This window comes from Columba livia, chromosome 1, assembly GCF_036013475.1.
Source record: "Columba livia isolate bColLiv1 breed racing homer chromosome 1, bColLiv1.pat.W.v2, whole genome shotgun sequence".
Lineage (NCBI taxonomy): Eukaryota > Metazoa > Chordata > Aves > Columbiformes > Columbidae > Columba > Columba livia.
In genome coordinates this window covers 65,621,465-65,642,311 of record NC_088602.1, presented here as the reverse complement: position 1 = coordinate 65,642,311, position 20,847 = coordinate 65,621,465, and the positions used below count along the sequence as shown (strand labels likewise).

At 39.2% G+C, this 20,847-nt stretch overlaps 1 long non-coding RNA gene across 1 annotated transcript; it reads right to left on the bottom strand.

Moving 5' to 3' along the window:
* Positions 1–7,755: 7,755 nt before the first annotated feature.
* On the bottom strand, positions 7,756–20,061 carry LOC110361074 (uncharacterized). Its single transcript, XR_002417405.2, has 4 exons — positions 19,945–20,061; positions 13,327–15,005; positions 11,412–11,471; positions 7,756–10,857 (listed from the first exon to the last, which is right to left on the bottom strand). It is a non-coding gene; the product is annotated as an uncharacterized LOC110361074 (long non-coding RNA).
* Positions 20,062–20,847: the final 786 nt, after the last annotated feature.

Below are 20,847 nucleotides of genomic sequence, written 5' to 3'. Positions count from 1 at the left end.
ACCCAGGACAGCCAGGAAGGCACCTTTATTAAAGATAAACTATAACATCATATGCATCAATATCATGGTGGGCTACAGCTACAACAGAACAAAAGATCTCACCACTCTGCTGGCAAGATACAATGAAACGTATCACTGCAGACCTGCTGCAGTTTTATTTTGTTTTGCTTTCTCTAGTTACCTCCCATATTGTTTACTATTTTATTGATTTATTGCAAATTGAAATCAGGGCAAAATTAGCATATCTTTCACTAACTGGTCAAAGGTATCCTCTTGGGAAGAGTGAAAGGGATGTGACTTCAATAAATGCATCAAACTGGGAATATCTTTTTCCTCCATTGACTTTTTCTATCATCTTGGCAAGTTTTGCAATCAATTACTCCACTTGCTCTTTGCCATGTTATTCATGTTCCACTTTATACACTTACCTCTTCCTACCTGGGATTAAGAAATACTAGCTAAAATCTTGTTTTAATGTTACTGGGAGAAAAATGTCCAACATATAAATATGTTGGTATCTCTGTGTGTGTGTGTACACTTTGCAAATATATATATATATATTTGTGGGTTGCAGAGAAAGAAGGGTTTTGAAAGTCTCAAACCTTGAGATCTGATGACCATTCATCTAGAAGGGAATGAAGAAAGTATTTTGCAAGCTCCCATGCATAAACATCCCTCTGTTTCAGGAATGTGTGCTGGCAACACTTGTAAAGTAACTTGCCCTTCAAGTTCCTCTCAGGTGACAGGTGGGACTGATACCAGTTTTCTCAATTTGTTCTTGGCAACAAAAAAGATCTGCACATCTCCATATTTTGGATCCAACAAGAAACTATCAAATATTTAACATGTGGCTTTCTAGCACAAGTAATCTTATCACTTCAAAACGTTTTTCTTTTAAAGAAATAAAAATAACTTTTGATCACAGTCACTAGAGCTATAATTTTTTCCTAAAAATAATTACGAAAGCAGGGGTTGTGCTAGATTTTACTACATTTGTTCTGTACCACCTCTGACACTACTTATGGGGAAAGTAATACTGAACTTATGGCAAACTACTGTGGACTGAAACCTAAAGATAATACAAATCTACTTAATGTTTCTGGCCATTTAAATTAGGTGGTAAATATTAAATTTCAATGCGATGAGTGTGCTGAGACCAGACAAGGATTTAAATAGGAAAAAAAGCTCTTGTAGAGCCAAAAGCAATTGTCAAGACTCTTCGGAGTCAACATATATGCTACTACTTTAAAAAGAGCAGACACAACTTGACCTTACCTAGGAAGGGTCTTCTTTCTCCTACAGACAATGATCCCTGACCTCCCATGTCTCAGTGAGTTTAACCAGAATAAATTATACTAGATAAAACTGATTGTGCTGTCCTCAGCTTCACCTAATGCTCACAATGCAGGGAACACTCTGTTTGGCTGCATCTTTTTCTTCCTCACAACTGTGACAAAGACACACAGCTCTTTAAAAGTGACAATATTGAATTCTACCCTTTCTTTATTGTTTACTGATCTTGGGGTTACCAATACACTTCAGTTTTAATTAGGGGGCTTTCAACCAGTTGTGAGGAACTTCATATAGCTGGCTTTTCATTGTATAGGTGGAATCTAGATAAACTCATAAATACTGTACCACTATATACTAGTGTCCAGAAAAGATCATAAACTGTCTCAACGAAATAGTAAGCATGCTAAATGTCTCCAGTAACTGACTTGCTAGTAGCATACAGAGAATCACAGAATCACAGAATCACAGAATGGTTGGGTTTGGAAGGTACCTCTGGAGATCATCTTTCCAACCCACCTGCTGAAGCAGGTTCACCCAGAGCAGATCACACAGGAATGTGTCCAGGCAGGTCTTGAATGTCTCCAGAGAAAGAGCCTCCACAACCTCCCTGGGCAGCCTGTTCCAGTGCCCTGGCACCGTCAAAGTAAAGAAGTTTCTCCTCATATTCAGACGGAACCTCCACTGCTTCAGCCTGTGCCCGTTGCCCTTCTTCCTATTGTTGGGCACCGCTGAAAGGAATCTGGTCCCATCCTCTTGACATCCACCCTTGAGATATTTATAAGCATTGATAAGATCCCCTCTGAGCCTTCTCTTCTCCAGGCTGAACAGACTGAGCTCTCTCAGCCTTTCCTTATAAGAAGGGTGCTCCAGGCCCCTCATCATCTCCGTAGCTCTCTGCTGGACTCTCTTGGGTAATTCCTTGTCCTTCTCGAACTGGGGTGCCCAGAACTGGACACAGTACTGCAGAAGCAGCCTCACCAGGGCAGGATAGAGGGGGAGGAGAACCTCCCTAGGAAACCATTGGCCTTCTTGACCACAAGGGCACTGACTCATGGTCAGCATGTTGTCAACACCAAAGGCTATATTTAAAATGCAGAATGGGCAAGAATTATGCAGAGGTGTTAATAAAACAAAAAAAGAAAAATGAAAAGGAAAAGGAAAAGGAAAAGGAAAAGGAAAAGGAAAAGGAAAAGGAAAAGGAAAAGGAAAAGGAAAAGGAAAAGGAAAAGGAAAAGGAAAAGGAAAAGGAAAAGGAAAAGGAAAAGGAAAAGGAAAAGGAAAAGGAAAAGGAAAAGGAAAAGGAAAAGGAAAAGGAAAAGGAAAAGGAAGAAAAAGAAAAAGAAAAAGAAAAAGAAAAAGAAAAAGAAAAAGAAAAAGAAAAAGAAAAAGGAAAAGGAAAAGGAAAAGGAAAAGGAAAAGGAAAAGAAAAAGAAAAAGAAAAAGAAAAAGAAAAAGAAAAAGAAAAAGAAAAAGAAAAAGAAAAAGAAAAAGAAAAAGAAAAAGAAAAAGAAAAAGAAAAAGGAAAAGAAAAAGAAAAAGAAAAAGAAAAAGAAAAAGAAAAGAAAAAGAAAAAGAAAAAAAAGAAAAAGAAGACAATGTTATCTATCATCAATTATTTTGGCTATGCCTCAATGAGCACCCAGAGCTAACCACTCAAGGCCATTGTTAGTTTTAAGTGTGTGCTGATGTTACCACTCAGTCTGTTTAATGTGGTGCTACTATTGGCTTGATTTCGGAAAAAAAAAAGGGTTTGTGGGGTACCTTTAGCAGCTATGATTGAGTTAACAGCTCATTGAAGTAGTGGTACAACAAAGGCTGTCTTCCAGAACAATGTGATATTATCCATGACTTCTGTAAAATTCAAATGAAAAGTGAAAAACACGACTCTGAGGAATCTTTAAAGCATTTTCTGCTGAAACAGTTATTCAAATAAAGACTATCTTCCTATCAGTTGAAGGTATGTGGCAGACTAAATATATGTTTCAGAAACACACTGGAAGCCTACCAAATCCCAACCAGCCTATAAATGACAGGCAACCTTTGATTTTTTTCTGATGCAGTCAATGTACCTCTCCTTAAAAGCTTTCTAAAGAGCTATTATTTTAAACTACAATGGGTTTTTACTGCTGGTAGCTTCCACAAACACTGCAAAAAGAAAGAATAAACCCATTACACTAATTTTTCCTGCTTTTGTCCTTTGATGAGCTTGGGGAAGGGAAAAAGAAAAAGAAATATCTCCCACAGGCAGCAAGTATACCTAGTAAGTGTGCTTGTGTTCCTCTGACAGGAAACATTCATCCTCCATTTTAATGACAGTTTCTTCATTTATGCCCTCTTCTTCTCACAATTTTATAAAGGATTTCAACACTTAGAGCAATGCAACTACGAGTACTTACCAAGGTACAAAACACTTGTGTAAGAAAATTTAAAATATTCCACAGCTTCCCTTGCTGAATGGCAACACAGTGAGCCATGTTTTACTCATCAACCACAAACCTGACTTTAAAAAAAAATATTCCCTGCTGTTTAAAACAGCAAAAAGAGCCTTTATGTTAGTCATTTGCTCTATAAACTGTAGCTCTGGGGCAGACTTTGGCCCGGAGTAAAACAAGGGCATCTTCATGGTAGTCAATGCAGACATTGTAGCAAAAAGCTGCTGCAAACCTGTGTTCAGAAATAGGATGATAATGTCAAGTGTTTTCTGCCACAGAGGATACAGCTTTTCTTACTGGAATAGAAATTTTGTCTGGGAAACATGTTGAGATTTCTATGGTTAGTGACCTCTACCTCATTTTATTTCATCTTGTACCCTACACTCTCATATGGCTGAATATATTCAGGTTTTCTCTTTTTCAGAATGTGTCTGAAGGCTTTTGTGGCAAAGGCTTAATTGCAAAAAAACTCCCTTTTAGCATCATCAGCACAAGTTATTTTGTTAAATGTACTGTGTTAGGTCAAACAACGAATATGGACTTTTAACAACTTTGCAATAAAGCGCTGAGAGATGCAACAATGAGAGAGAACAGCTCATCTCTACCAGATTGAATGGCCAAGGATGTATCTCTAATCTAAGAATGCAGCTAAACACCTAAGAAATCTGTTTTAAGCAGTCACAGCTCCATCCTGCTTGTGTCTCAAGGCTTGCTAATGGCACAATTTTATTTGGATTACTGCTGTCCCATGTGTGCAATAAATCCATACCTTTGCAATCACCCCTGCCATACTTTTTCAATTGTATAGGCAAAGACTAAGGAAGACAGACACATGATGTGCTCCTGATGCATCTGTGCAACGAATAACTGCATCAAAGGGTAAGAGAGGGAAAGCTGGAAGTGGGGAAGACTTACTTTGATCCTTTGTTGTTTCTGTGTGCAAGCCACAATCTATTGGTAAGAAACTATGAGGAGAACTGACATTTAAGGATGAAAAAATTATTCTATGCAAATTTTCACATTTACCACTCAGGATGTATCTAGGACGAAAATAAATTGCACCTAATTACTACCTGCAGAGCCATGGCTGTGCATCTTATCTAAGTTAATAGCAGCCACAGATGGACAATCAAGAATAAAATCTGGCCAGCAGTCAGGATGAGAACCTGTGGAGAAGTTATGTTTACCACATCACAGGCAATGCAGTAGGGTTAAAACCAGCAACCTTCATCAATAATTCAGCCACCAGACAGATTCGATTCTGCATCAGAAAGCTCCAGCAGGAAAAAATCAAATTTGTACTCTCTATTCTAGCATTCAGTGATGTTTACTGCTTTATTAGAAATGGAAACAGGAAAGTGTTTCCCCTCTTTTATCTCTACTCATGAAAGCATGTTTCATAAGGAATAAACTGGAATAGCCAGCAGCTGGCAACAAATTTCTGGTCATTAGTGCTGACTAAGGCTGAATTTCAAACCACAAATTTCCTTAGCTCCTTCAGTTCCAACATCATTTTGCAACAATCCCTTCATCATATTCAAGAAGCTGAGAATATGTAGCTCTCTTGGTTTTACTATTTACTTTGTTTATTTTCTGAAGATGCTATTCTATTTGTACCATGAGTAGTCTGCCTCAGGAGGCTATAACAAAGTGCTTTGGTCTACTGAGGAAAAGCAAACTCCCTTATCAGCACTTTTTAGAGCATCTCAGTCAAGTAACTGGTAAATCGCTAAAAGAAACAACCGTCATATAAGCCAGCATCTGCTGGTGGATTATCCAGCAGGATACACAGTGCTGGAGATGGTTGGTGTTCATGAAGACCTTCTGAGCCTGGTGAACTTGGGTTTGGAGTAATACAGTCAGGCAGGCACCATGCTGTAGCCGTGCACAAAGCTGACATGGGTCTGGACATGTTAGAGAGGACAAAAGAGAGATACCAAGTCCGCTCCACTGCACCAACATTTCATTTATGTTCCAACCCTTACATTTGATTTTTTTTTTTTCCCTTTATGTTGTTACCTCTTCTGGCCTCTTGAGTGACAAACCAAGACCTGGCGTTTTGAAGGTTATTGCAGTAAGCAGAAGTCAATGAAGTAGTTAGCCATCATCAGTACAACTTCTATTTACAAGAATGCCCAAACAGAAAGAAAATATTTGTCTAGGTTTCTGGTTTCATCTTCCCTCCTTTATGTAAGTGACATGGAGATGACTATACTACACTCTAAATACTTTTCCCTTATAAATAATAGTGCTACTTGCATCCTGCTCACTTAGTTTAACTTTTCCATTTCCAGGTCCACAGCAGACAATACACAATGTCTCCACTCTGCTGCCTGCAGGAACCAGGAAGATAGTAACCAATTGAGCTTCTTCCTTCATTTCAGAATTGCCTGCCAGCAGTGCATGAATTGAGTGCACGATCCTTGCAAAGAGGCAAAGTCGGGGAAAGAATTCCATTGTACCCAATTAAAGCCCTTCTTGGGCTACTGATAATTACTTACCAAACAGTTTAGCAGTGAATAATGTGTGACAGGCTCTTCATCAGCAGTGGCGGAGAAGCAGTCCATCACCAAGCAGCTTCCCTGATGTGATTAGTGCTGATTAGACACGTAAGCTTCGGCAGCTCACTGGTTCAGACCCAGGATGGGGTCTCTCTTCCTCTCCACCTCCACACTTCGGGATGCTGTTGCCAGGGTAACTTCTACTGATGTTTTAGGTTCAATTTCCAACATTTACCTGTTCAGTGTTCATAAATCCTTGTTATTTTCCTTCCCTTCACTAGCCCTTCAGTAGGCTTCTCTCAGCAAACCCATCTGGTGGATATTTACCAAACACCAAGGTGAAGTGGACATGACCATGAGTGAGAAGGCTGTTTTTCTAAAGCAGGGGAGAGCTGCAGAAAATAAGTTCAGTCATCCACAAAGTTTCAGCCTTTTCATCTCATATGTGGAGCTCAGTACCCTTGAACTCCATCACTTAGAGCTGGTCCCAACCACACTGGGTTATTTTGTGGTCTTTGTGACACTGGAACAGTTTCAACACACACTGGATATTAACACAACTATGGGCATTGTGTGCATGAAAAACTGAACTACAAAAAGTATACAGGCTATAAAAAAAAGCATTTGATCCTTGGAAAAAAAGGCCCAAGGCCGCTGGGATCCTGATAAACAGCTGTGACGTTCTATTTCATGCAAAACTTGGTGACTGAACCAGGGAACTTTGGGGTAATTTTGTATGTTCACGGTGATGTACAACATCCTACTTTCCTGAAAGTCAGGGGGACTGAACACTGAAGGGGGTTTTCTGACTCTTTCAATCCCGTACCTCAACACCGTACACTTTTGTCACGACCACACACAGATGCTATACAAAATGTACTGTGATTTTATCCGTTATCATTTAGTGTTATTCTCTCATCCACATACCCTGTCATGCCAAAATAATGCGTTGTCCCAGCTCATCCACACATATCACTTACATTTCCAAGCTGCCTTGCACTTCCTCTGCTTGGGACAGAAATGTATGCCTCATAAAATCTTAAATGAAGGATCTACTCATTTTGACAAAGTTTAATCCAACCCATAATGAGATAACCTACTCTGTCAAGCAATTAACAGATTTTGAATGGTCAAACTGCATCTGAAACCTGCCCATTACAGAGGCAACTGGTTCCTGACCTTAACTAAATAATTCACACCTGCTAACACAACTATAATTGCAGCCTAGTAGCTCTGAAAGTGCATGTTCCAGAATGGATATCTGAGGCTTATTCTCAAGCCCAGAGGCAATCACATTTATTACATTTTGCAATTGGCAATTAGAGACACAAGAATTAAAATCGTCTTTGAAGAAAAACCCTTTCCCGCTTCACCTGTTTGTCTTGGAGATCAAGTTTCTAAAGAGGAAGGAAGAGGAATGGCAAAAGAGAGACATCTGAGTTGGGCATGTTTCGGGCTTGGGAACCACGGTGAAGGAGCCATTTAAAACATATCATGCTGTTCAATTAAGGAGCAGAAGAAAAGGAAGTGCCGATAGGTTTTAAAATATCATGACATACAGAAATAAAAGTAAGAACAGGATATCCAGAAAGGTATCTGTTTTCACCTTCAGGCACAATTGCAGCAAATTTAGACAACTAAATATTTAATTAAATTGCTGATCAAAGTTTCTACCAATGCTGAAAAGCACAGGAAGGTGGTTTTTGTCTTGTCCCTTTATGATGCATAAATTTCTGCCCTGCATTAAATGCACTTTAGAAAAAGCATTATATTGTGAAGCTGGTCAATGGAGGCCATGTCTTGTTTGGTAGAGTACTTTATTCCCCAGTGGCTCTGGTTGCCTTTTTACATTGAATTTCTAAGCCCTCCTTTATCACAGTATATTTCCATGAAAGCATTCAGTGGTGCAGACAATAGCAAAGCACAAACAAAGGGAGTTTATATTTTAAGCCATACATTGTAAATACATGACCTTAAACTACTTATCACAGTAGGAAACAGCAATGAACAACATTCAAGTTTACTTATTTGAAATTTTATGTTTCAGGAATTGTTTGCCTGGGGAAAGAGGTGGGGGAGAATCCAGGGTTTCCTGGTCACTGGCTGGCCTTAATTTGGGGTGTTTGAAGGGTGACACATAGCACAGCAACCCAGTCATATGCATTTGAAAAACACCAAATAAAATTCCCACTGAAAGTTTTAAAAATAAAAATATTGCAGGAGCTAAGACTGCTCAGTGAAGGCTATTTTTCTGGAGCCTTTAAAAAGCTCTAAGAAAAAGTGCCTAGGTTATTTTTTCCCTCTGCCAAAGCCCATGCTATACCCAATTTAGGATGTGTAGTTTCCCTGAGCATGGTTGGCAAATGCAACCCCCACCCTTATGTCTGGATGGCATAATGAAGATGGAGCACAATTTACAAATAACAAAACAGGATTGTATTAAAGAAACAACAGACATGGTTACCACTTTTCTGCTTTTATAGATGTGATCCCCAGGACCTCAAAGTCAGAGGATGAGACTTTCAATCAGAAATAGTATTTTTCCTTTGGGCTTCTCGAAAAGACGAATCATTTACTCTGCTGTGGTTTCCTCAGCACCTGAACTGATCACAAGACAAAATGCTGTTTCCTTCTGAATTCTGCCCACTTGCACAGCACATTGCTGGCAAGTTGCCCCTGGCTTTGCTGACAGAAGATTGCAAAAAGGTAAAAAATAGGGAAACTGGGATTTCTGAAGAAATACGATCTTTCTGTGTCTTCCACTCAAGAAGAGAAACAAAGCTGGATAGTGCTGAGAAGAAGATTGGAGGGAAAAGGACATGATGAAAGCTGGGACGTGCAGAAGGAAAGAGCGCTGGATCTTAGTACTAAAAGTAGGAGCTACAAAAACCTGCATGCTGAGCCAGGAGCTGCCTAAACTGCACAACAGCGGCTCAAAGGAGAAAGGGCTGAAGCTAGTAGCCTTGCTTTCTCCTGGAAGGAGGCACCAGCCCAGCCTACAAGTGATGGGGTGTCCCCCCCACCTCTACACAAATGCTGTCTCCTCTAGCTGGGAACACCAAATCCAGTTCAGTGGTTTTCTGGGGAGATTTCTTCCTGCCTCTTCAGCTATGCAAAGGAAATTTCAACAAGGCTGTATGGTTGTGATCCTCCCAGCCCACTTGTTCCCACTTTATATTATTTATCTTAATAGTTGGCCCAAGCAGTGGAGAGAGTAACATGTGGAACAGGCCGGTGATGACACCAGTCACCCAGTTCCTGTTTCTAGTCCACAGATCAATGAATACCTTAGGAAAAAAAAAAAAACAAAAACAAAACAAAAACAAAAACAAAAACAAAAACAAAAACAAAACAAAAAAAACACCACACAAAACACCACTTGTTTCTCAGCTGAGGAGAAAGAGGACCGGGTCCAAAAGAAAAGACTAAGAATTCATTCTGTTCTCAGACTAGAAAGAAGGATGAAGAATCTACCCTATAGAGAGGGCTCATTCCAGATGATAGTGGCAATTTGCAGAAAAGTTGCAAGTTCTTCCAGCACAAGGATCCAGAAACTTTGTGGTTTGCTGTACCCAGTGGCACAAGAGAGAAAGGACCTATTCTCAGCATTCCCATCTACTCAATAACAAGAGTAAACTAAAAGACAGGTCCCCCAGGTCCCAGAATCCTAGGAAAGAAGCCATGTACTCCCTTTAGTACATATCGGTTCATATCAAAGCTGTTCCCCATGCTCATGTCTACTTTCCATACAGCTCAGAAGTAGGGAGGGCACCCACATATCCCCTCCCAGGAATGAGAGTAAGGTCAGGTCAATACCCAAAGCCAGCAGTCAGGGAGTACTTCCAGATCCAAAAAATATCCTTGTATTTTCACCAGAAGACAGTGGCATGCCAAACTTCAGAAGAGAATTCATAGATACAAATATCAAATAAAAACTGAAAAGGAGCTTTGCCTACCCTAAATGTCAAACTCCTCCTATTCAAGAAAGCCTGAGCTTCTAAATCAGGACAGAGAATTTTACTAGGCCATAGGGTGTCTAAAAGTTAACTTTTTCAGTTCTTCAGTTGCTTTCTAGATCAAGCATTTAGGTCCCTGCTTCTCTTTGTGGAAACAAACCAGCAGACATGTACACATACAGGCTGAATTCACCTCACAGCAGAGACACAGTCTCTCCAGGAAGGGATATTTCTTATCACTCTCACCAGCAGCAGATTTTTGTATAACTTCATAAAATGAACACTGAATTTCAATCATAGAATCACAGAACCCCACAAGGATCATCTGGTCCAACCTTTCTTGGCAAAAGCATGGTTTAGACAAGCTGGCCCAGCACCCTGTCCAGCTGAATCTTTAAAGTGTCCAATGTTGGGGAACCCACCACTTCCCTGGGGAGATTATTCCAATGTCTGGTTGTTCTCATTGTGAAAAAATTCCCTCTTGTGTCCAATCAGAATGTTCCCAGGAATAACTTGCATCCATTTCCCCTGGTCTTTTCCATGTGACTCCTTGTAAAAAGGGAGTTTCCTTCTGCTTTGTAGCCACCCTTTAAACAGTGGAGCATGGTGATAAGGTCTCCCCTAAGCCTTCTTTTCTCCAGGCTGGACAAATCCAGTTCTGAATAAACCTATTTGCTGAAAAATATAATGGGAAGGGGAGAGTGGGCAGGGGGGAAGACATTACAAAGTGAAGCACCAGATATGAGCAGCAGACAGAAAAATTACAATTCCAACGGCTAGGTACCCTTTATTACATAGCAAAAATGTCGAGACGAACTCATTTCTAACTTGGAAGATCGCAAACGCCAGGGGGAGGGCGGCTGAAGAGTACGGTAACATGACCGATCGTACTGGCTCCAGCTTAAATTATTCAAAGCAGTGCCATCTACTGGGGCCAGCTGCAGGATGAAGCCTCTCCCAAAGATCTGGTAGGGGTTTTTACTTCCTCTACATAATATAGTTCAGTGTTTTAATAGACAAGGCCACGGCTGATGGATGCTAAAGATTTTAGAAGTACCCTTTGTGTTTCATTCACACACCTTGCAAAATGTTTTCCAAAGGTCAAACTGCTCCACATGGTGCTGTCTCTTCAGATTTTTTGAATCACGATGGAGATGTTATTCTTTTTTAATTTATACTCTCCAGCACAATAAAAGCTCAATCAGTAAAGCACTTAAGCAAATGCTCACCATTAAGCATCTAAGTGGCTTCTCTGATGGTGGCAGAGATAACCGCATTTCTTCAAAGTCCTGTAGAGCAAGACGTGAGATCAGGGTGAAAAAAAAAAAAAAAAACATGCTTATGAAAGTATCTGTCTCTTATTTACCAAGGAGTCATCCAGATATATATTCTAGATTCAGAATTATGCATGAAAAAAAAAGCAATGAGGAGAGTACATGAAGCAAAAAAAAACAGTTAAGTAGTTTTTATGTGAAGAAAATACATATTGTAAAATCATTCCACTTGTTGAATTAGAACTAATAGAAAATGGATCATTTAAGGTCATTAGCAAGTTAATATTCAGCAGTTCAAAAATTCTTATATCATCTTTTAAAATTATTCATAGACTTTATAGAACTGACGTTTATAACCTCAAATCCTTCCCGGGCTGTTTAATATACTAAAAATCTTTCTCTGCTTGTGTGTCTAAGAGCATCAAGAGCAACAATAATGCTAATTTTACAAACTTTAGACCAACTTGAGCTTTAGACTTCAGAAACTCAGACAGAGAGAGTGTCTAAAGCTAGAATTTAAGCTCTGCTTATCAATCTCAGATGACCAACTTGAGCTACCTATGTAGTCTGTCTCAGATATAAAAGGTGTGTACCTTATCACTTTATGGACTTTACAAAGAAGCTGAAGAGGGAATAATTTTCAAAAGAAAAATATAGGACCTCTAGCGAAAATATCATGGTGAGCTTTTTTGAAAGAAATATATTTTCAGAACAAGTTGTAATTGTGGATCTCAGTGCTACATTTTGTTAGGGATATCAAAAGTATAAAAATATGTTCAAAAATATTATCTAAATTCATTTAGATTCATTATCTAAATTCATAACTCTGTCAAAGGGATAGAGTGTTATATTACTGTTTTTCAGAACTGCCTTTTTATAGTCTTAATGTATAATCAAAGCACATTTTCCATCAGCTCCTGCCTAAGTTGTGAGTGTGGTCAGCACCACCATGAATCTATCCCTAGGTCTTTCATACTGTTGTGCTCCAGGCAACCTGATACACATCCTTAGCAACCAAGTGCAATCATTTTGTCTCACAGCTTACTGCCACATCTACAGAAATGTTTTGAGCACCCATGTGTAGTGTGATCCACCTCTGTAGGCAGAAATGGAGTCTCAGAAGAGCCAGTCAGCTCCTTCAGAGCACTGGAAGTTGCTTAAATCCCTGGTATCCAATTTTTGCCAGCACATTTGTCTAATCCCCACTAAGATGGGATTTCCTTAAATGTGGGTGATCCCTCAAACATCTGGTCCAACAGAGAGCAGCGGAGCATGCTTCTCGGAGAAGCTTCATGCTTCAAAGGGAAACTATTGCTTCAGAATTTAAAAAAAAAAAAAAAAGAAAACCTTCTAAAACTAAACAGCCTTAGGGTTGTTGATTCAGGATCCGATGAGAGCCTACAGCTGTCATGGGAAACTGTACAAACTGAGAGAGATAAGAAGCATCTAATACCCACGCTGGATGTGAGCAGGCCCATAAACACCTATTTCCAGCCACACGACAAGAGCCACCCAACAGCATTTGCTGTCTGCACCAGATATAGCAGGTCCTGCTGCAGCTTTGCCATTTCTGGGATCAGAAGCTTTTGTTTTATAGTAAAGTTCCTACATCAATTCTCCCAGCATCCTATGTCAGTGATTATAAGATCTTGTTAAGGGGGAAAGCAGTGGGGATGTAAACACAAAAGGCTGAATTTAATGAAGAAGTATTAATACAAGCAGTAATAATATAGGGCGTGAAAAGTGACTCCATGGTTATGAAGGTATCTGTACTGATCTTCTAAAAGCAGAGGAAGAGTGCAAGTTTTGGACTCCAGCAGGAAAGCAGATAGAGACAGACAAGCTTTGGAGACCAGCCAGTCCTCCTTACTTGGAAAAAAATCTCATTTCGACCTTGCAGAAGGGGATTGTTCCTCTTGTTTGGTATCAATCTTATGTGACATCAACAGAGCTGGATGAGTGACCGGCTGATGTAGGAGGTAATACAAAATTGGATTTTACCATAAGAATAGGTCAACACATGGTGAGAATAGTGTCCCGCTATCTGGAATACCTCTGAGTGGTCACAGGACACTACTCAGAGGTCTTTCAGCTGCTGTTTCCCAAGCAAAATCCACAGGTTTGAATCCTTCACTTGCTGAAGTGTGGTGTCTTTTTCCCTAGGAAGGGAAAACAAAGTCCAGCTGTGAAAGTAGCAAGAAATAAATACAATTTAGAGGAGAAAATGGGATTATAACAAATTTCATTTTATTTTGAATTTTACATGTAAAGTACATTATATCATACTTTATCTTATTTTGAACTAAACCACAGAACTGACAGGAATATCTTTTTCTGGAGAGTAAACATGATGGGGAGTTCAGATACATGCTTCAGTTTTACACAACACACACACATATATATCTATGCATTTGTGCATATGCCTATATTCATGTATGTATATGCCTATACACTTATATATGCCTATATTTTGAGACCATTAAGTACACCTGATTGTACTTTTTAGCATTAACTGATTGTTTCTGGAGCAAAGGGATAAGATTTTAATTTGTTTGCAGGACTAGTTCTTACAACGTGCAAACACAGATGCAACTGACCTTTTAACATGAGGAGGATCAAACTACTCTCCCTGACAAATTTAATGTATTTTATGGGAGTCTCACACAAATGGGAATCAAATGTGTTACTATGTCTTTAAAGATGAGTGGATCTGTCACTAGTGCCCTAAAGCTTTTTGCAGAACACACTGCCTGGTTCGCTCCCTACCAGCTCTCAGCCCCTCCACTCCTGAAGCAGAGGACTGTAATGCTCATGATAATTTTTAGATCCCTGAGCTCAAGAGAATACTGAACAATCTCCAGTCCGATGCTGCAGGACAGTCATGCTGAAGAGATCTTAGGGAGCCCATCCAAGGAGCAAGCAAAAGTTTGATGTACTCCCTGTTCCAGGCTTGCAGGTCCATGTCTGGCATGGACTCCTGAGTGTGACCCATGCTTTGAGTGCAGGCTTGTATTTGCTGGGCCAGGAATCACTCTCTGGTTCTCTGGGGCTCTAAGAAACCTGATCTAGTTGAAGATGTCCCTGCTTGTTGCAGGGGGATTGGACTAGATGACCTTTAAAGGTCCCTTCCAACCCAAATGGTTCTATGATTCTGTGAATTCTATGATTCTCTTTTACTTATATAGCTTCTGTACTTCCTTTGCACTAGATTTTGAGTGGGCCTACAACAAAACACAACACAAACACAGCAACAAAATCTACTTATGGATATAACATCCCATATCCACTGTGATATCTTGCAGAATCCTGGTCCTTTCAACAGCCCACAGCTGGGTTTGCTTCTTGCAGACATCAGGAAGCTGGTGAGTGCCCAGGACCTTGAGGCAGTGTCAGGTGAGAGCTAGAGCCTTGTGATTTCATGTAGCTAGAATGCTTCCTCCTGGGACAGTCCTCCTAGGAGTGCTCCAACCCACTGCTGCATGCTTGCTGATGTGTGGTGGATGCTAGAGACACACTGGCAATCTTTGCAAGGCTGGATGCCTTCATGTACTGAAAAAGGAAATAAGTAGTATATAGTACACAACCCTGCTGTACATCAACTAATTCCAAGTATTCATCTCCATAAAAATACCACTGGAAGCCCTGCTAACACCAGTCATTTAAATAGAGGCGATCGTTTCCTTCAAATTTTGAGGGGGTGTTAACACACACACACACACAAAAAAATCTTCATTTCTTACCCACTTCTGCCCTCATATCACAAAGTGCTCACACTTCTGTTAAGTGTGAGAAAGCTCCTCACAGGAGTGTTTCCTGACCTTCCTTTCTAAATTAGATTTGCTAAGTGTTGGCTGCCAGCTGGTAAATGAGAAGGGAAACCAGTTATCAGTTCCTGCATAAACTGTTCTGGGACAGCAGCTTCAGGAGCTAAGTCTTCAAATCAGTTCCCTGCAGCTCTTGAAGATGGTGGAGGGGGGTTAATACATTTTATATCTATAACTATCACACATAATTGCATTAAGTCATCCGGGCTATTGCGTACATGCATTAGGACGTATCCACTGTCTTTGCACACTAAGGGATGGCTGAACTACATATACAGAGTCCTTCAAGTGAGTTGGATGCTGATTTATTATATTTCCAAGATGTTTGCCCATGGCTGACAAATATGACCCACAGGAGATTTCCACCCTTCTGGAGAATCAGCTGGAGACCAGACTGGGGTGTCCAAGGTTATTAGACTCCCATGCTTAGGCAACTAAATCCACATAACATTTATCCTGTGCCAGCCCTAGATAGCTGATCCCTACACACCAGGAATGTGGTATTGTTGCTTGGTGTTGTACCAAGCTTCACCACCAAGCGCAAAACTCCCTAGAACCAGCAGAAGCTGCTGCCTTCAAACAGCCATGCTAGCCTTAGCAAGTCACAGGAAATCTGTGTAGATTAGTCCCAGAAGTTGTTACAGTCCAGTCAGTTACAAGGTTTACAGGAAAGCCAGGACTAGGAGAGCACAACAAGCACAGCTAAGAAATCACTCATGTGATTATAGACAAGCTAAAGAAGTAGCTCTAGGTATATAGAGATATGTCTTTGTGATTTAAAAATATGAATAGTTTTTAATAGAAAGCTATGCTTGTTGGTCATGTTCAGCAGGCTACTTACAATGAAAGATTAATTAAAACTCACAGTTAGGATGCATATGAAAGGAAAAAAAAAAATTAATAGCTTCTTTAGATAAAAGAATGAGGTTTATGCTCAAACTTTTGGCCCCAAAACAACAAAGCCTACAGATAGATGCTTGACTTCAACCATATGCTGAAGTTTCCAGAACCAGTTAAATAAAATATAATGGGATTCCAGAGTGTTTTGATTCAGACACATAGTTAATTTCCCTTCTGAATCTTCTTTCCATTACATTTCATCATAACATATGAAGGTCATGGGGAGAGAGTTTTTAGCTGCTTTTGGTATTTCTGAGCAAATTTCTGGAATCAGTCACCTTGTAAAATATGCATTTGCAGAATTTCCTAAACTGAGTGGTCAGTAAAAGTCACAGACCTTCTGATACGATAAAAACATAATTCAGCATGTTGGCAAACTCCAGATCCAGTTTTTTGGGGTAGAACAATATTCCCTATATTGTTTATGTTGGGGGTTTAAAATGGTTTATTTGAGCTAAGAGATTCTGTTTTCCTCCAATTAACTTAGAAAATCTGTGTAGCTACCCATGTAAAAGACATAGTCTTATGTTAAACGTGGAAATGAGCATAGATACATGTAAATAGGAAGCAGGTTTTATCACTATTTTAATTTGCCAAATTTTAAGTTTGGCATCTATGCCAGTACTCACCTTGTAACTACCAGGTAGTGTTACAGCAGAAAGAAAAAAAGATAACGTTGAGCCTGAAGAAAATCATCTTGAGAGGGTGGCCATTTAGCCACCAAACCCCAGGAATGGTCATGGCTCATTGGTCGAATGCCGTGTCATTAAAGTACAACTCAAAAACATTTAAAGGCATTCTTACATGTGAAAGCACCATGCCCGAAGAAACAGTGCTGTCAGGTAGGTCACCCAGCAGTTTAATGTTCAGAACGTGGAGATGTGGGCAGGAATTCCAATCTCAGAGCTCCACTATCACATTATAAAAATGATTGATATTCCAGAAGTTGCACCCTGAACACCATGTGCAAAGATAGCCTCGAGAATTCAAAGCTTAGACAAGAGTCATCACATGTTGATTGATGGCCCCATGTCACTCTGGTTTATGGGTTGTGACCACTGGAGACTTCAAAATGAACTAAGCCAAACATAACAGCATCCTTTGCTCAGTGAAGCAAGGATGCAAGACTCAGAAACCAAACTGTTCTGTCAAAAAATAAAATACTTAGCTCAAAAAATCTGTCAGACTTTCAACACTTTTGACAGCTTCCATATTCAATGCATGCAAAAGTGAGTCTGATGAATGCAGACAAAGCATTCAGAATGTTTCTTTGCTATTAAAAATCCCTAATCTGATATATTAAGCTTAAATAACTCACATATCTCATTTATGTAGGTCTTTCTGTCTTTGATGTTCTATAGAATAAATATCTTCATTAAAGCAAACAAAAATAAACTACTTTTCTTGTTTTGGGTAGCATTAAAAGCTGTCCTTACATAGGGTACAAAACTATGCTAACACTTTAATGACACTGATTAAAAGCATATATAAACTGAAAAATAGCTATCTTTTAAGCATACAAATATCAAGTGTATTAATCCTGTATTAGGACTGTCATTTATTGTAACAGGATGGATTTTTCTCAACATGTAAAATGAAAACATATTATATTAATGTACATAATTACCAAATCCTTCAAAATCAGCCATAGTTGTTATAAAAACATCGCTTTGTAAGATATTTGGTTTTAATTTGCAATCTTCTGTTCTTTAATTTCATTAGGAATCCTTATGTCTCCCATCATTCTTGTTGAAAAAGTAAAAATCACATAAATTTGGATAATTAATATTTTGCTGAACTTTTCACCATTTGGAAAGCTTCAAAGAGCATAGAGGTTTTTTGCTCCAACCAAATTCAACAGAAGACTTTTAGATAAGACATAAGCAATCTAAGGAAAGACACATATCCAAAATGATAAAAGAATAAGTGAGCATACTTTTCTTAATTTTCTGCTGAAGGCACACATAAAAGTTATTCACTGAGATTTAACAGCCAGTAGTGACTTTCCAAAAGATTTTTCAGGACAATTAGAAGAGCAAAGAATGCACATTGTTAAAAGGTCAGAAATTCCAATAACTCAGAAACCATGCTGTCACACTTTTGTCATTCATACGGTTTAGGTCAAAGCACAAAGACCTGACCGGTCATTTTTTATTCCTATAGCTTTCTCACTTCATATCTGTTTTGACTTTAAACTCTACTTCTGTTGTTGGGAATAACTGACAGCAACATCCTTCCTTCTGTGTTGCAGGTGACATGTACAATCCTGTACCTCAGCACCCCAAGGAACAAGGCTGGAACTACAGCAACAGAAGGTGTGACACAAAGTACACAGAGAACCAGAACCTCATGTGCCTCATTTACAAGCTCTGGACAAGAGGACTGCCCTCTATGAGATACACTGTTAAGTAGAAGAAAGTATATGCTTAGTGCAGAATTTTCAGATGCTTGTAAAATTTTTTAAAGCCTTACACATTACAATAGTTCTGAATACTCCACCATCACAACCTAGCTCTTCTCTCATAAATTATTAGATATATTACCTTACATTTTCATAGAAGCAGGATTAGCCACATACTTCAGAAACAAGGCTATTTATGCAGGGTGTTTTTTCTACTCAACATTTGGTTGGACAACAAAGATTTAGACTAAATAATTTTGTTTGTACATATACAGATGTTTCTTTATATATAGGTCACTATTCTTCATATATGGACTTGTGGGTGAGATGACTTAAAATGTACAGTTCCAAAGCCATTTTATTGGTAGGCATAGTAGAGTCTGGATCCAAGTTGCCTAACTTCAGGAATTTGAATATCTGCCTACATTAGGAGTCTAGTTGCTTTAGCTTCTCTAGTTGTCAATAAAGAAAGGTAGATGTCCACCAAGGCAATACAGCTGCATCTAAGACTGCTGATACCACACTTTTGCAGTTTTACATATGCAAAGACCCAACATCTGGCAAAGCAACCAGTTGCTACTGAAATATCAAGGTCCTGCCCAGCATGCCTCGATCTTTTAACACAAACTTTAACTGTGTGATACTCAGTCATACCAGTCCCTGATAGGCGGCTTGTATCTGTAGTACCCTGATGTGAGAAGACAACTTGTCAGACTTGACCAATACAAATTGGCTGTTCAGAAAAGGTTTTACTTATAATCTTCCCACTATACATATGTTACCCAAGAACAGGAGAAATGCACCCACAGGGTCGTGATATGCCCACTATGGAGGCCCTTCTGGCTGCCACCATATAAATACAGCCTTTGACACCCCTGGATTTGGCTTTGTTTCTGTTGTATGTTGAGGGACATTTTAAGTCCAAAAGTTACGTCTTAAAGCAAGAGAGCTTCTTCCCCTGTAAAGTTGCCACAAGGAACAGCATAGCCCCCAGTCTGCCATGTGACACTGAAACGCAGGTCATTCATTTCAAAACAGTGTTAATTCTTCAGAAAATGTGAACATTGCTATTTGTTTTCATGCCAGTGCCTGAAAGAAACAGGTCAACTGATTCATTGGCCTATGAGAATAAAAATATATGACAACATCAACAGACTTTATAAATCCTAGATCAACTTCTCTCCTCCTCGTTATACACCCATGCAATTCTGTTTATGAAAATGGCATAGTCCCCAAAAGAATGCCCAAATGAAAGGAGAAACACAGACATAAAACTCTGAGTAGATTTTTGTCAACAAGATGAAAAGATCTAAAAGAATACTTAAAAAAGGAGAGGACAAATTTCCCACTTAAATATTCCCACCTGCATCAGTTCCACAAACATCACAACAGGCAAGCTCAGTGGGACAGAAAGGCGCTTGGACACCAACTGTTGCTAACAACAGGTAACGTCAGTATGGTATTTGTCCAGCTGTTAAAGTGCTCCATTTGTTATAGGGCTGGGGAGGAGTGCAAATTTCAATCTGTTGCAACTGAAGGTACAGGGATTTTCAACCACTCAAAATGTCTTTGTCACTGAAAATGTGAACAGACTTTTCAAAGTAAATACAGAAGATCCCTTTAAAACTGTCTACCATTAAGGATCCACCACTGTAAATTAAAGCTGGCTTCCTGTATCAGAAAACACAGGCAAGTGAAACACATAGACTTCTTTACTTCTGAAGTGCATCAGATTTTATGCTGGTAATGAATGTTCCTGTTAAAATGTTGGTGGTAATAATATAATTTTCATACTCACAAGAAAATCTAGTAAAAAAATGTATACCTTTGCTTTCCCTCACTGCACTGTGTTTAAATGAGCAATGTCTTTTCAGCACCATGCATAAAGACAGCCACTGCCAAGAGAGAAATTTTCATAGGCTTTATTAATAGTAGTTTTGTATTGTTTAGGTGTTTCACATATAATATTCTTTCTGCTACCTAATAAGAATTGTGACACCCAGACCTATTGTACTGAAAAAATGACAGCATAAATATTTTGTTTGTTTGAAGCATCTGGATTCCTTTCTTGAAGTTATGAAATAATCATATAAGGATTTCCCAGAACCAAGCAGCACTAGACTGAAAAAGTAATATTGTTGGGCTTGCAGAATTTCAGAGAGAAATCTGGCTAATGATCACAAGTTCAGCACTGCATGAAAATTTCTGAAGCTGCTTTCTCATGCTTCACATCCAGAGAGATTTTCCTGTCTCCAAACAGATGCTT